This window comes from Mangifera indica, chromosome 4, assembly GCF_011075055.1.
Source record: "Mangifera indica cultivar Alphonso chromosome 4, CATAS_Mindica_2.1, whole genome shotgun sequence".
Classification (NCBI taxonomy): Eukaryota; Viridiplantae; Streptophyta; class Magnoliopsida; order Sapindales; family Anacardiaceae; genus Mangifera; species Mangifera indica.
In genome coordinates this window covers 7909387-7922794 of record NC_058140.1, presented here as the reverse complement: position 1 = coordinate 7922794, position 13408 = coordinate 7909387, and positions in this window count along the sequence as shown.

Genomic DNA, 13408 nt, shown 5'->3' with positions numbered 1-13408 from the left:
AATATGTACAATAACAACATTATCTTGATTGGGAAGAAAGAAAGAAATTTTCCTTAGAGACACAGAAGGGAGGAATAGGAGAAATAATCTTGTTGATGATAAAAAGATATAATTCTTCATTGAGTTCTTCTCCTACTACATAGTGAAAAGTTTATTTGTATTTCTAGATAATTAGGAACAAAATATATGTTTAATTGTTATTGTTATAGTTAGTTGTTGATCGTGATTGTTCGAATTGGTATTTTGGATCAATTTTAATAAGACTCTTTTAAGGGGAAATTAAAATAATTGGCCATTTTGCCCCTTATTAAGCAAAAATGCCCACTTTTCAAACTTTCAAGTAAAAATGCCCTAAATATTTTTCAAAATACCAAAACTACTCTTTATCACATTTATATAAAACTCTTACTTACATATATTTCTCGTATCATTCAAACACTCACTCTTACTCTTATTTTCACTCAATATTTAATACTACAGATTCATTTGGAAAAAAAATTGATATTTCTAAATTCAAGTATAAGAAAAATCAATTTGTGAGAAAAAAAGTATTTATATGAATCTCAACTTAAAATTTAATTTAATTTGTTAAATCTATTTCGTATGTTATGTAAATGGGGCATTTAGATATTTGATAATAAATTAGGGGTTAAATGAAATGTTAAAAAATATAGAAGGCATTTGGATATTACACAATGCATGAAAGATTTAAATAAAATGTTAGGAATAGATAGATGTATTTTCACACAAGACAACATATGACGGTATTAAAGAAATATTAGATAATTATAAGGGGTTAAGTGAAATGTTGAAAAATATAGGAGTATTTTGATAAAAAAACATTGTAAGAAGGTTTTAAATGAAATGATACAAATAGATTGATCATTTTGATACAAGACAACATATGAAGATGTTAAATAAAATGTTAGATAATTATAGGGGGTTAAATAAATGTTAAAAAATATGGGGGTATTTTGATATTAAACATTGTAAGATAGTTTTAAATGATATGTTAGGAGTAGATAAATGTATTTTGATATAAGACAACATATGAAAGTACTATATGAAATGATATATAATTATAGAGGCTTAAAAAAATTGTTAGAAAAATATGGAGGTATTTTGATATTAAACATTGTAAGACAATTTTAAATGACATGTTAGAAATAGATAGATGCATTTCGATACAAGACAATATATGAGGGTTTTAAATGAAATGCTAGAAAATTATTGGAGGTTAAATGAAATCTTAGAAAAATATAAGGGCATTTTGATATTAAACATGATAAAATGGTTTTAATGACATGTTAGGAGTAGATAGATGTATTTCGGTGTAAGATAACATATGAGGATGTTAAAAAAATGCTAGATAATTATAAGAGATTAAATAAAATGTTTAAAAAATATGAGGATATTTTAATATTAAATATTTTAATACGGTTGTAAATGACATGTTAAGAGTAAATAGGTGCATTTTGATACAAAACAATATATAAGGGTATTAAATAAAATACTAGATAATTATAGAGGGTTAAGTGAAATGATAAAAAATATGAGGGCATTCTAATATTAAACATTTTAAGATGGTTTTAAATAACATGCAAAGAGTAGATAGATGCATTTCGATACAAGACAACGTATGAAGGTATTAAATAAAATGTTAAATAATTATATAGGGTAAATGAAATATTAGAAAAATATGGAGAACATTTTAATATAAAACATTTTTAGATGGTTTGAAATGATATGTTAAAAGTAGATAAAAACATTTTAGGAAATAAGAGGTGGCATATATATCAATAAATGGTTATTGTAGAGTTTTTTCTTATATATGTTTAATTTTTTTCCAAAATTTTTCATTGTAGGATTCATAATTAAAATGATTGGTTATACTTCCGTTCATTTTCAAGGAGAATAGATCCAACATGATGACAATACAAAGAAGTATATTGGAGGTTTAAACAATTGGATAAAATTCCCTTTGAAATAACATTTGAGGGATTTATCCAACTTTTGAGTGAACATTGCGATCTTGATCCAATCAGAAACTATATTTAACTATCTATGAAACCAAGAAAAATTGAGCTCGATTGCCCTGTACAGATCCAAAATGATGAAGATGTCTGAGGTTTTATTAACATGTCTTAATACTTCAAGGAATGTATTCTTGTTTTTGTTACATGTACCTCAATTGAAGGATAAAAAGAAAAAAAAAATGGTGAAGTGAAAAAAGAATCTAATTAGGAAGATTTGATTGATTTCGATAATGATGTATTCTATATTGCAAATAAATAGACTTTTTGAGACAAAGATAGAGTTTTTGACTGAGGTGACTTTGAAGGAAATGAGATAACTGATATTTTTCTTGATGAGACAAAGTCTAAGGATATGTTACCTATTACCAGAGGTATAAATAGTTTGCAGCTTGAAGATCCTATTATGGGTGGCAAAAATTATTCAAGACTATTTTTTGACAATGTCCCCACTGATCGTTTAAATAGCTTCTTGATTTTCCTTCATAGCCTTTAATATCATCAAGTGGTACAAAATTGATCTGAGAAGGGAATGTTGTAAAGCTTGGTAAAATTTTCTGTAACAAACATCACTTGAAAGATGTTGTAGACCAATTTGTCCTAAAGAAAGGATTTTAATATAGGGTACTTAAGTCTAACAAGAAGCGATAGAAGATTCACTGTTATGATGAAAAAAGCCAATGGTATCTAACAGGAAGTAGAGCCAAATCCAGTGAAGTCTTTCAAATTGATAAAATGAATCCAACTCACACATGTTCAGTTGATCAAATAATGTCACATCACTGACAAGCTAGGGTTTAAACTTTAGGTCAATTAATGAGGTCAAAATTTATGTTAATTGATCGAATTTATCACCTAAAGAGATCATTGTTGACATCGTCGATAGATATAAGATTGACATTTCATATTCACAAGCTTAACAGACAAGAAATTATGCTTTAAATTTATTGAGAGGCTCATCAGAAGAATCATTTATGCTCTTACTTGATTATTGTTGTAATTTAGAACATGTTAATCTGAGAACTATGACAACCATAGAAACAGACGATGAACATCTATTTAAGTATTTTTTTATGACATTAGGATATTCCGTCTGTGCATTTTAAATGATATATTCAACCTATTATTTGCATCAATGTTTTTTTCATTAAAGGTTGATATCTCAGACATTCATTTCTTGCGGTAGGCCCTGATGGTAATAACCAAATATACCAAGTTGTTTTCGATATTGGTAAAAAAGAAGATCATGACACATGGTATTGGTTTCTAAGAAAGTTAAATAATGTATTAATGAAATCCTAAAGTTAGCAATAATCTCATATCAATATCATGTTATATACTCTATAATGACTAAAGTCTTTCTAGATGTCCATCATAAGTGTTATTGCCATCACCTTCTTTGTAATATGTGATCAAAGTACAAATGTGACTTATAGATAACATGTTTACACATGTATAAAATTTTTATTCTGTTTAACATTTATAAATTTTCATAATGATTTGTTTATATTATTTATAACCTTGCAAGTTGCATGTTTATATTGGAAAGTCGTAAAGTCATATACAAAAGTAGATTTTGAGGCTATGATGAGATCTCTTGATGCAATGCATTTTCAAGTTAGGGCTCATCTACGTGAGGTGGGGTTTTAGTGATGGAGTAGGAATATTTTCTAGGGTATTGGTATAACATAATGACAACTAATATTATAGAGTCATTTAATGCCCTTATCAAACATGCACAAGGTCTGCCTATCACGATGTTCACCGAGTATATTCGGGGCATATTATAACGATGGTTTTACGAGAGGAGAAACCATCCAGGTACGTACAAAGTTTTTAATAATTATCTATTTGAGCATGTTTTTCTTCCCTTAGGCTTGTTATTAACAGATGTGATGTTGCGTTTTCCAAATTGTAGATGAATGCCCTAACTATGTTACCCTATGGATAGAGGAGAAACTCAATCACCATATGTTGAAGGTTGCATGCTTGGAAGTTTGCCCAATTACAAATGTTCGGTTTCAAGTTCTTGGTATTGATAGATACATGGGTATTGTGGAATTTAATGAAATTTCTTGTACGTGCAAGAAATTTTAGCTTTCATGCATTTTATGCAAGTATGTTATTATTGTTGCAAGACACTATGGCTCACAAATGTCAATGCATGGGTTTATCCTTTCTTCACCATCGAGTGGTATTATGTAATATATGCAAAACCTATCAGTCCATTTGGGAACCAATCTAAATGGTTGCATGCCCTAGAAGAAAAAGTTATCTTGCCCCATGTTCTCGATTATCATTGACCAGGTCATCTTTCAAACAGAAATCGACGTCCTTCATTAGGGGAGATTGTTACATCTAAAGTATGTAGTTGGTGTAAGTAACCAGGGTATGTCAGAACACAATGTAAAAGCCCAACACTGGTTCTAAACTTCATCCTATAGGGTTCATCTAGAAGAAGTGAAGGAACGAGATCTTAAAACCTTCTATTTAGTTTTATTAATTATATGATTTAAGTATTTGTTCAAATGATATGTAATCGATGTATTTTGATTAATATTTTAGTTGAGTAATTGTGTTCATATGCGATGTAATATGTTTAGTGTGAATAATGTTTTAATTACATAGTTGTTATAATGAGTATTATTTATGTAATTGTTAAAATGAACAGATTGTGGTTTGATTAATGTATGATTTACTTGTGTTCAAGGAGCGGTGTTAAAGTTCCAAGGTTGGTGGATTTATCCTTTATATCTCAGTTATGTTTGTGTTCCAATTTGGTGCCATTTGAGTGTATGTGTATGTATTGTTTTATTTGCCATGGCAGATTTGCATCAAAATTATAGAATTGCCACTAACCTTTTCTTCCATTTTTTATTTTCTTGCCTTTATCATTATTTGTACTACATTTGATGATATGAGTGTTTAGAGTGTTATAAATACTTCTGTATGAAGCTTGGATGCATTGGAATTGCATTCGCGGCCTAATTTGATGAAATTGTAAGGTAGTGTAATTTGGAGTGAATAGTATCTTTAAGTCACCCTTCTATTTAGTTTTATTAAATATATGATATATGTATTTATTAAAATGATATGTAATCGATGTACTTTGATTAATTTTTCACTTTAGTACTTATGTTCATATGTGATGTGATATATTTTGTGTGAATAATGTTTTAATTATATAATTGTTATAATGAACATTATTTATGTAATTGTTAGAATGAACATTTTTTGATTTGATTAATATATGATTTACTTGTGTTTAGGGAGTGGTGGTGAAGTTTCAAGTTGGTGGATTTATCCTTTATGTCTTGGTTATGCTTGTGTTCCAATTTCATGTCATTTGAGTGTGTGTGTGTATTGTTTTATTTGCCAAGACAGAGAGTTGGATCAAAATTACAAAATTGTCATTGTTATTTTTTTTCCCACTTCATTGTCTTGCTTTAATCAATATTTGTACAACACTTGATGATATGATAGTTTAGGGTGTTATAAATACTTGTGTATAAAGCTTGGATGTATTGGAATTGCATTTGGGGCCTAATTTGTAGAAATTGCAAAGTAGTATAATTTGGAGAAATAGTAATTTCTAACTTACCCTTTTTTTATAAAAGATTAAATAATGAATAAGTGACACTTTGTGTAAGAAATTGTTAGTTGAGTTCAAGTATGGAAAATCCTAAAACCAATGAATGGAACACATAATATTCTACCTATAATGTTTCTTTTTATTCATTTTTTGCAAAGTAATTTGTCCAAGTTTGGTTTATTAGTCATGTGATTGGATGCTTTGATGTGGGAATGATAGTCTTTTCTTATTTTCTCAATTTCTTTTATATATTTATAACAAATTAAATTTATGTGGTTATGTTGCTTCAAACTTTACCTAGGAGGTGATCAAATCAATTGAAATATTGCTAAGCCTAATGTTAAAAATAAAACCAGCACAAGCAAATCTTAACCTGTCTTATAATCATGTAAGGTTTGAAATGAACATAACAAATAAAACAACATATTATGAGTTCAAGATATAGCCCCATATATATATATATATATATATATATATATATATATATATATATATATATATATATATATATATATATATGTATATATAAAATGGAAAAATAAACAATGGAAAAAAAATTGAAAAAAATTAATAAATGAAATCACACGCATAGCTATATATAATGATAAACAATATATATCAAACTCATAACCATATATAATAAATAAACAATAATAAATACAAATATACATTCATGATCTACTCGATGTAGTAAAAATACAATTGCAAGGTCAAACGTTGATGCATAAAGATAGACGACTTTTGGGAAAAATCCAGGCTCCGTGATAATGCCATACACTTTATGAACCGTGACATAAAAATGCCGCAATCACCAGACTTCTCGCCTTGCCAGGGGACACCCTTAAGTCATCTAAAAACTGTTTACCTCTAATAATACTGGTATGAATATCGTGTATGGTCGTATCTATCGTGTAAGCCCCTTATAACTCTATGAATACGATACCTTAGAGTCGTATACAATAATTGACCAATCATGGAAATCTATGACTCTGACTACCTAATAGACATAGTCGAAATTTATAGGGATAAAAACATATAAACATTGAGAAATTATAATAGATACATATATTGTATATAAGCTAATTCAAAGTCAATTATAATGGAAACACTATATGTTATACTCTATCGACCTCTTCCCATAGTTTGTAAAACAAATTGAGGGTATAATTTACCTCAACTATATTAATGAATAGCTTGGGAAACTAGTACTCCTCTAGCAGTGTGGTTGTCTAACTATCGAATGCCATCCTGATATGCCCCACGAAGAAGGTGTGGGTTGTCATGTAAATCTTTAGAAAGGCAGCTTGTTACTTGTGCTGGTCCTAGCGTAATAGTGCCAAAAAAAAAATCTACATGCTGAAATGGATATATAAAACTTGGATTGTATTAGTTTTTTGATAAATATATAAAATATTTAACCAAATCAAATGGAAATGGAAACTTACATCATCAATCAGCCACTCGCATAGCTTGACAACAATCCTCCAAAAAATGTCTCTAAACTGAGCTTTAATGAAATAAACCTCGTGTTCATTAGATGTTGTAGCTCTGGTATATCACGTGAGGAAAGATTCCTCACGCTTTGCAACAGAGGATGGAATGGTCCAAATTTGGCGTTTCACCCTCAGTTTGATTGGATTGGTATATGGCATAAAAACAAGTAGACCTTTCCAGATGACCTTATTGTGAGCAATCTACACCAACTGAAAAATAATATAAAACTATTAATTAAATATTTGATCTTATTTAACAATTATAATTAAATCGGTTAATGTTACCTTGTCGATGTATGACAATGGAGGTTTGGTGAGGGAATCCTTTATTGTTGTTAAGTCAACCATTTGAACCTCCTCGATGGATTGCACAAAGTAATTTTATATTATCAATATGCAAGATGTTCCGTAATAGAGGGTTGAATGGGCTCCTCAGATGTCTTAAGACTACCGAATGGTATATCAACAGGTGGCATCATCGAAGATGTTTTATCTCCTATTAGGGGGTATTCAAGAGGATAAGGAGGAATACAAATTTGACATATCCGTGTATAGAATAATGTCTGCATATCATGGTTTAGCCTCCTCAATTGATGATAGTTGGAGCAAAAAAGTGTCATCATTCTATTCATTAGATAAATAATTCAACATATTTGCAACAATCAAGGTATCGATTAACTAATCAATTAACAATTACATACCCTATCACTAGTGAAAATAGTGCCCATTACTCCAACCAGGTATATCTTGTGTATGCCACCTGAAAATCCATTGAGATGCATGGATATCAACCAAATTCACCCAATTATATAAGGTGTCCATCGTCTCATATTAATGGTTAAATTAAATTAATTTTTGTTCTTGTCAATCAATAGAGATAATCAACAAATATACACTTATTTGGAATGCAACGAGAAATGTATAGATGTTATATTTACACATGTTAAACATTTGGCCAGAGTAGACTCTGTCACTCGCCTAAGACATCGACTCAAATATCATCTGCCACAGTGGAACACCCCAGGGATAAGAATTAAACTCATCCAAGTGATCAACTAATTGGAGGTATTCTGTAGATACCTTTTTTCGTCAATCATTCCTCAACAACACCATATGTAAATAATACAACAGCTATGAAAATGACACCACAACTGCTTCGATGTTAATATAGACCTAATATTCGAAATGGCGGTGCACTAGACATGACATATAACCTCTACTTAGACGTATTGTGACTCATCCAAGATTTTTAACTCGTTATCGTGACGTTTTCTTTTATAAAAAATATCCTATAAAAAATTTTAAAGTTTATAAGAATTTCATTAAAAATAGATATGAAAATGACAAATATAAAAAAATAGACCTAAAATACAAAAACTACATGTTGAAATATCCTAGAATGTCAAAATCTAAAAAATTGCCTAGAAATTCCAAAAATACGAGTCAAAACATCCTAAAATAATAAAAATAAAAAAAAAGACCTTGAAGTTTTAAAACTAAATGTTGAAATACCCTAAAATGATAAAAACTAAAAAATCAAACTGAAATTTGAAAAACACATATCAAAATATTTTAGAATAACAATAATCGAAAAACTACTCTAAAATTTGAAAACTACATGTCGAAAAACCTTGAAATAACAAATATTAAAAAAAGGGAACTGGAATTGAAATCTATACGTTGAAATATTCAGGAATGTCAAAAACCGAAAAATCACTTAAAAATCTAAAAAGTACGAGTCAAAATATCCTAAACTGACAAAAGTAAAAAAACGACCCTAAATTTTAAAAACTAAACGTTGAAATACCCTAAAATGACAAAAACTAAAAGTCAAACTGAAATTTGAAAAGTACATATTGAAATATCCCAAAATAACAACAATAAAAAAACTAAACTAAAATTTGAAAATTACACGTCCAAAAACTTAAAAAATGACAAATATCAGAAAACAGAATTGAAATTCGAAAACTACATATTAAAATATCCTAAAATGTCAAAAACCAAAAAATCACTCAAAATTCGAAACTTACAAGTGAAAAAACCCTAGAATGATAAAAACTAAAAAATCAATTTAAAACTCAAAAAGTACATATGAAAATACACTAGAATGACAATAGTTAAAAAATTAGATGAAATTTTGAAAGCTACATATCCAAAAACTTTGAAATGACAAATATCTAAAAAAACGAAATTAAAATTCAAAATCTACACGTTGAGATACCCTAGAAGGTCAAAAATAAAAAAATTATTCAGAAATCTAAAAAATACAAGTCGAAATATCCTAAAATGACTAAAAATAAAAAATGGATCTAAATTTCGAAAACTAAATATTGAAAAAGCTTAGAAACGAAAAAATCAAAATATCAAACTGAAATTTAGAAATTACATAAGAAAACGGCCTAGAAAACACAAAAACAAAGAAATAAACATGAAATTAAAAAATGACACGTCCAAGAACCCTAAACAGGAAAAACAGATATGAAATTTGAAAACTAAATGTTGAATTAGTGTAGTATGACAAAAACTAAAAAATCAATTTGAAATTTAATAATTACATTGTAACAAGCCTAGGAAAACACAAAAATCAAGAAACGGACTTCAAATTTGAAAATTACATATTGAAAAACCTAAAAATGGGAAAAACGGATATGAAATTCAAAAACTATACATCAAAAAACCTTAGGTGTGAAAAATATCAATGTACTCCCTTATATATTTTCTACTCTCACACATGTTTTATAGTTTTCCTTTACCTTCTTATCAATTTTCTAATCTCCAATAGGTTATATAATTTCGAAAAAGTCAATTTTTCCCATCCCTGTATTCCTCGTGTTCCACAGATCACCCCTCGGGTTATTATAAAATTTTTCCCTCCTCAATTGGGTCCTAATTTTTTGAAAAAGTGAAAATTCACCAAGATTTAATTCACCCAGGGGAATCCAAAGGTCTTCTAGGTTGGATCTCTGGCCAAACTAATGCATTTTTCAGTCAAAATCGTCATTTCAGCGTCTAATTTTAACACAAATCAAATCTACACATCCTATAACATAATACCCCTAAAAATTTTTAATCAAAACAATCAAGAATCAATACATTTTATGCATTATTCAAAATTAAAACCCTAAACATTCAACGCTCAAAATTTTTATCAAATCATAATAATCGTAACAATAAATTGATTCAAATAAGATTAGAGATGATGTATTAATCTTCTTTTCCATTTTTGGTCACTAAAAAACATGAAAAAGTCGATAAAAAACACGAAGGGACGTTGTGTCATGAGAGGCCTGTGGGAGACCTGTGAATTTCTTCAATTTTCAACAGTATACCGAGGGAAATTTGGGATGGAATATGTAAAATTCTTGTTTTATATATAAGGGCATTTTGGTCATTACAGATAAGCAGGACATTTTTGGCCGATTACTTTAATTTCTCTTTTTTAAAATATATAAGAGATGTATATGACAATGTGAGAAACTAATGGGATCTAAAGGTCACTTCCCTTTTATACCATAATGCTTGCTAGCGCATAAGCGTGAGTTTGAGATTGAAAAATGTATAATTTTGATAGTCGACTTATGTATCGTATTGTGTTTCAAAAACTTAATTTTTTATATTATGTATCGTCTCATATTATATGATACATCTTTTTTAAAATAAAAAATATTAAAAATTAAATTAAAATTTTTTTTGTTATATTTTTCATTTTGGTTTCCACTTCAATTTAATGTCACCAGTGTTTCCAAAACATAAATAAAACACTAAAATCATTTTATCAAATTGTTACTAGCTTAGTAAAAAAAGAATATAAATTAAGAATTATAATTAAGTTTCATCATGCAAAATAAGAAATACAATAGAAAATAAATAAAATATATAGTTATATATTAAATACATAATTACAATAATTAAATCATTTCTACTTAATAAAGGAAAATAGATTCAGTTGCATGCCTTAGTTTTGAGATACATCTGAATTATGTCAGCTCGGTCTAGGAAGCTAGCTCGACTCAGTTTGATTCGACTTAAATTTGTTTAATTTGAATTTGAGTTGAATTCGGATTAGAAGATTTTATTCGTTTTTTAAACCAAACCTAGGGGGTGTTTCGTTTGATTTGACTAAAGTTTGATTGGAACCAACCGTTTTGTTGGTAAAATAATATTTTTTGGTCAATGAGCCATGAACTCGAGTCATGAATTTGAACTACAAATTTGAACAATCGATTCAAACTATAAATCAGAATCGAATTAAGTCATGAATTCAAGCCATCAATTCAAATTAAACCAAATCAAATTATGTTATATTTGACTCAAACTCGAGCCAAGGGGTGTTCGAGCTTGGCCCAATTTGTATCCACCCTAATTACATGTTTAATTTAGTTTAAAAAGGTGTATCGGTTCATATCGTTAATTTTACCGATATTAACCAATATGTGTTGTATTGTACGATATGCATGTAGGGATTTTGTAATATTTGGTAGCGAAATAACAAATTAAAATTTTAATTTAATAACACATACACTCCACAACTTTTTTCTAGATTATCCTTGTAGTAAGATTAATTTACAAATATGTGAATGACATGCATAAGGTGTTTTCAATATACTTACATTGACGACTCTTTCATTTTTCTTTGATGGTGAGAGGTTACGAAGTCATGCTTTTAGAACCAAGTAAAAGGTCTACTCTTTAGTATCCACACAAAACAACAACTTGGAATGAGACTTGACTGTACTTGAAACCTGTTAGAGATTGAAAATAGTTTTTATAATGACAGGGTTGAATAAAGACTTTCGGCGTTTGATGGCTAAGGTAAATGTATGTGTGTGTGTATATGTGTGTGTGTGTGTATATATATATATATACACACACACACACATATATGTATGTATGCATGTATGTGTATATATACATACATACATATGTATACACACACACACACGCACATGCATATATATGTATACACACACACACACACACACATATATATATAGGGCACACATGTGACACATGGGCCTTCATTCTGAGACTTATATATGTCTAGAAGGTTTGCCCATGCACCTCCGAGACTTAACTCTCCCGGGGGTGCCATGTATGGGTGGGATAATTTCCACCCATACATGTAAACCCGAGAGATAAATCTCTCCCTGGGGTACCATGTACACTCAGGAGATAAACTTCTCCCCGATTACCATGTATCACCTATACATGGTAACCATGTACACTAGGGAGATAAACCTCTCTCTAGTGTACCATGTATGGGTAGGACAAGTCTCACCTGTACATGGTAAACATGTACCCTTGGGGGCATGTGTGCCTCAGGTGTACATTATACGGGTGGAATAATTCCCACTCGTACATGTACATGCATAGCCCATGTAAGCTATCTTTTGGTCAACGTGTATATTCCCAAATCAATTCTCCATGATTTTTGGCATTCAACCCAAATTCATAAGATTTCAACATCAATCAAAATATGATAAAATTCTATCATTAGCTTATTTTGAATGTCAAATTAGATAATGTAGATTTGAGTCAATCCAACTTAATCTTGTCTATTCTTGTAAACACCCTTAGCCTTTGGGATTATTACACTAATGACCTAAAATACAATACAATATATTTCAAGGCCATAAATCCTTCCAAGATTCTTGATTCTCTATTCGAAATTTGAATTGAATCCAATTTATACAATCCTTATACCTCTAGAGTTCATAGACACCTTTTATGTGTGACCATAGGCTCGACATTAAGACATCATGACTACCCAATTAATAGAGGTCAACATATGACTTCTTTTAACTTGTTAATGATATGGTTACTTGTTTGATCATATGATATCTCTTCGAGGTAAGGTATAGATTAAATGTTTCCCTCAAGGGTCTCTGAATTACATAAATTGACTTTTGTCAATGACCAAATAATATTGAATCAAATATCAACTCAATCCAACTGTGAACACATATTTAGTTGATCATTGACATATATTAGTAAATCTTAACTAAGTTATCAGATTCCATGATTGATTGAGAGTGATGCATCTTTTATTGATCTACTATTGCTTCGTACAAATCTCAATATGACCAATCGTCATCTTTTTGGTAATCATTTGATTAGATTATGTTGGGTTAGTGTTATACTATATCGATCTTTATGCAAGACGGCCTAGTGACCTCAAGTCTAAGAATTACATGTATTTTCGTTCACTAAGAGAATATTTTCCATAAATACTTGAGGCGTGAGAACTGTCTACAACGTGCACCTATTTGTTGTACTAAGTCATCAACAAA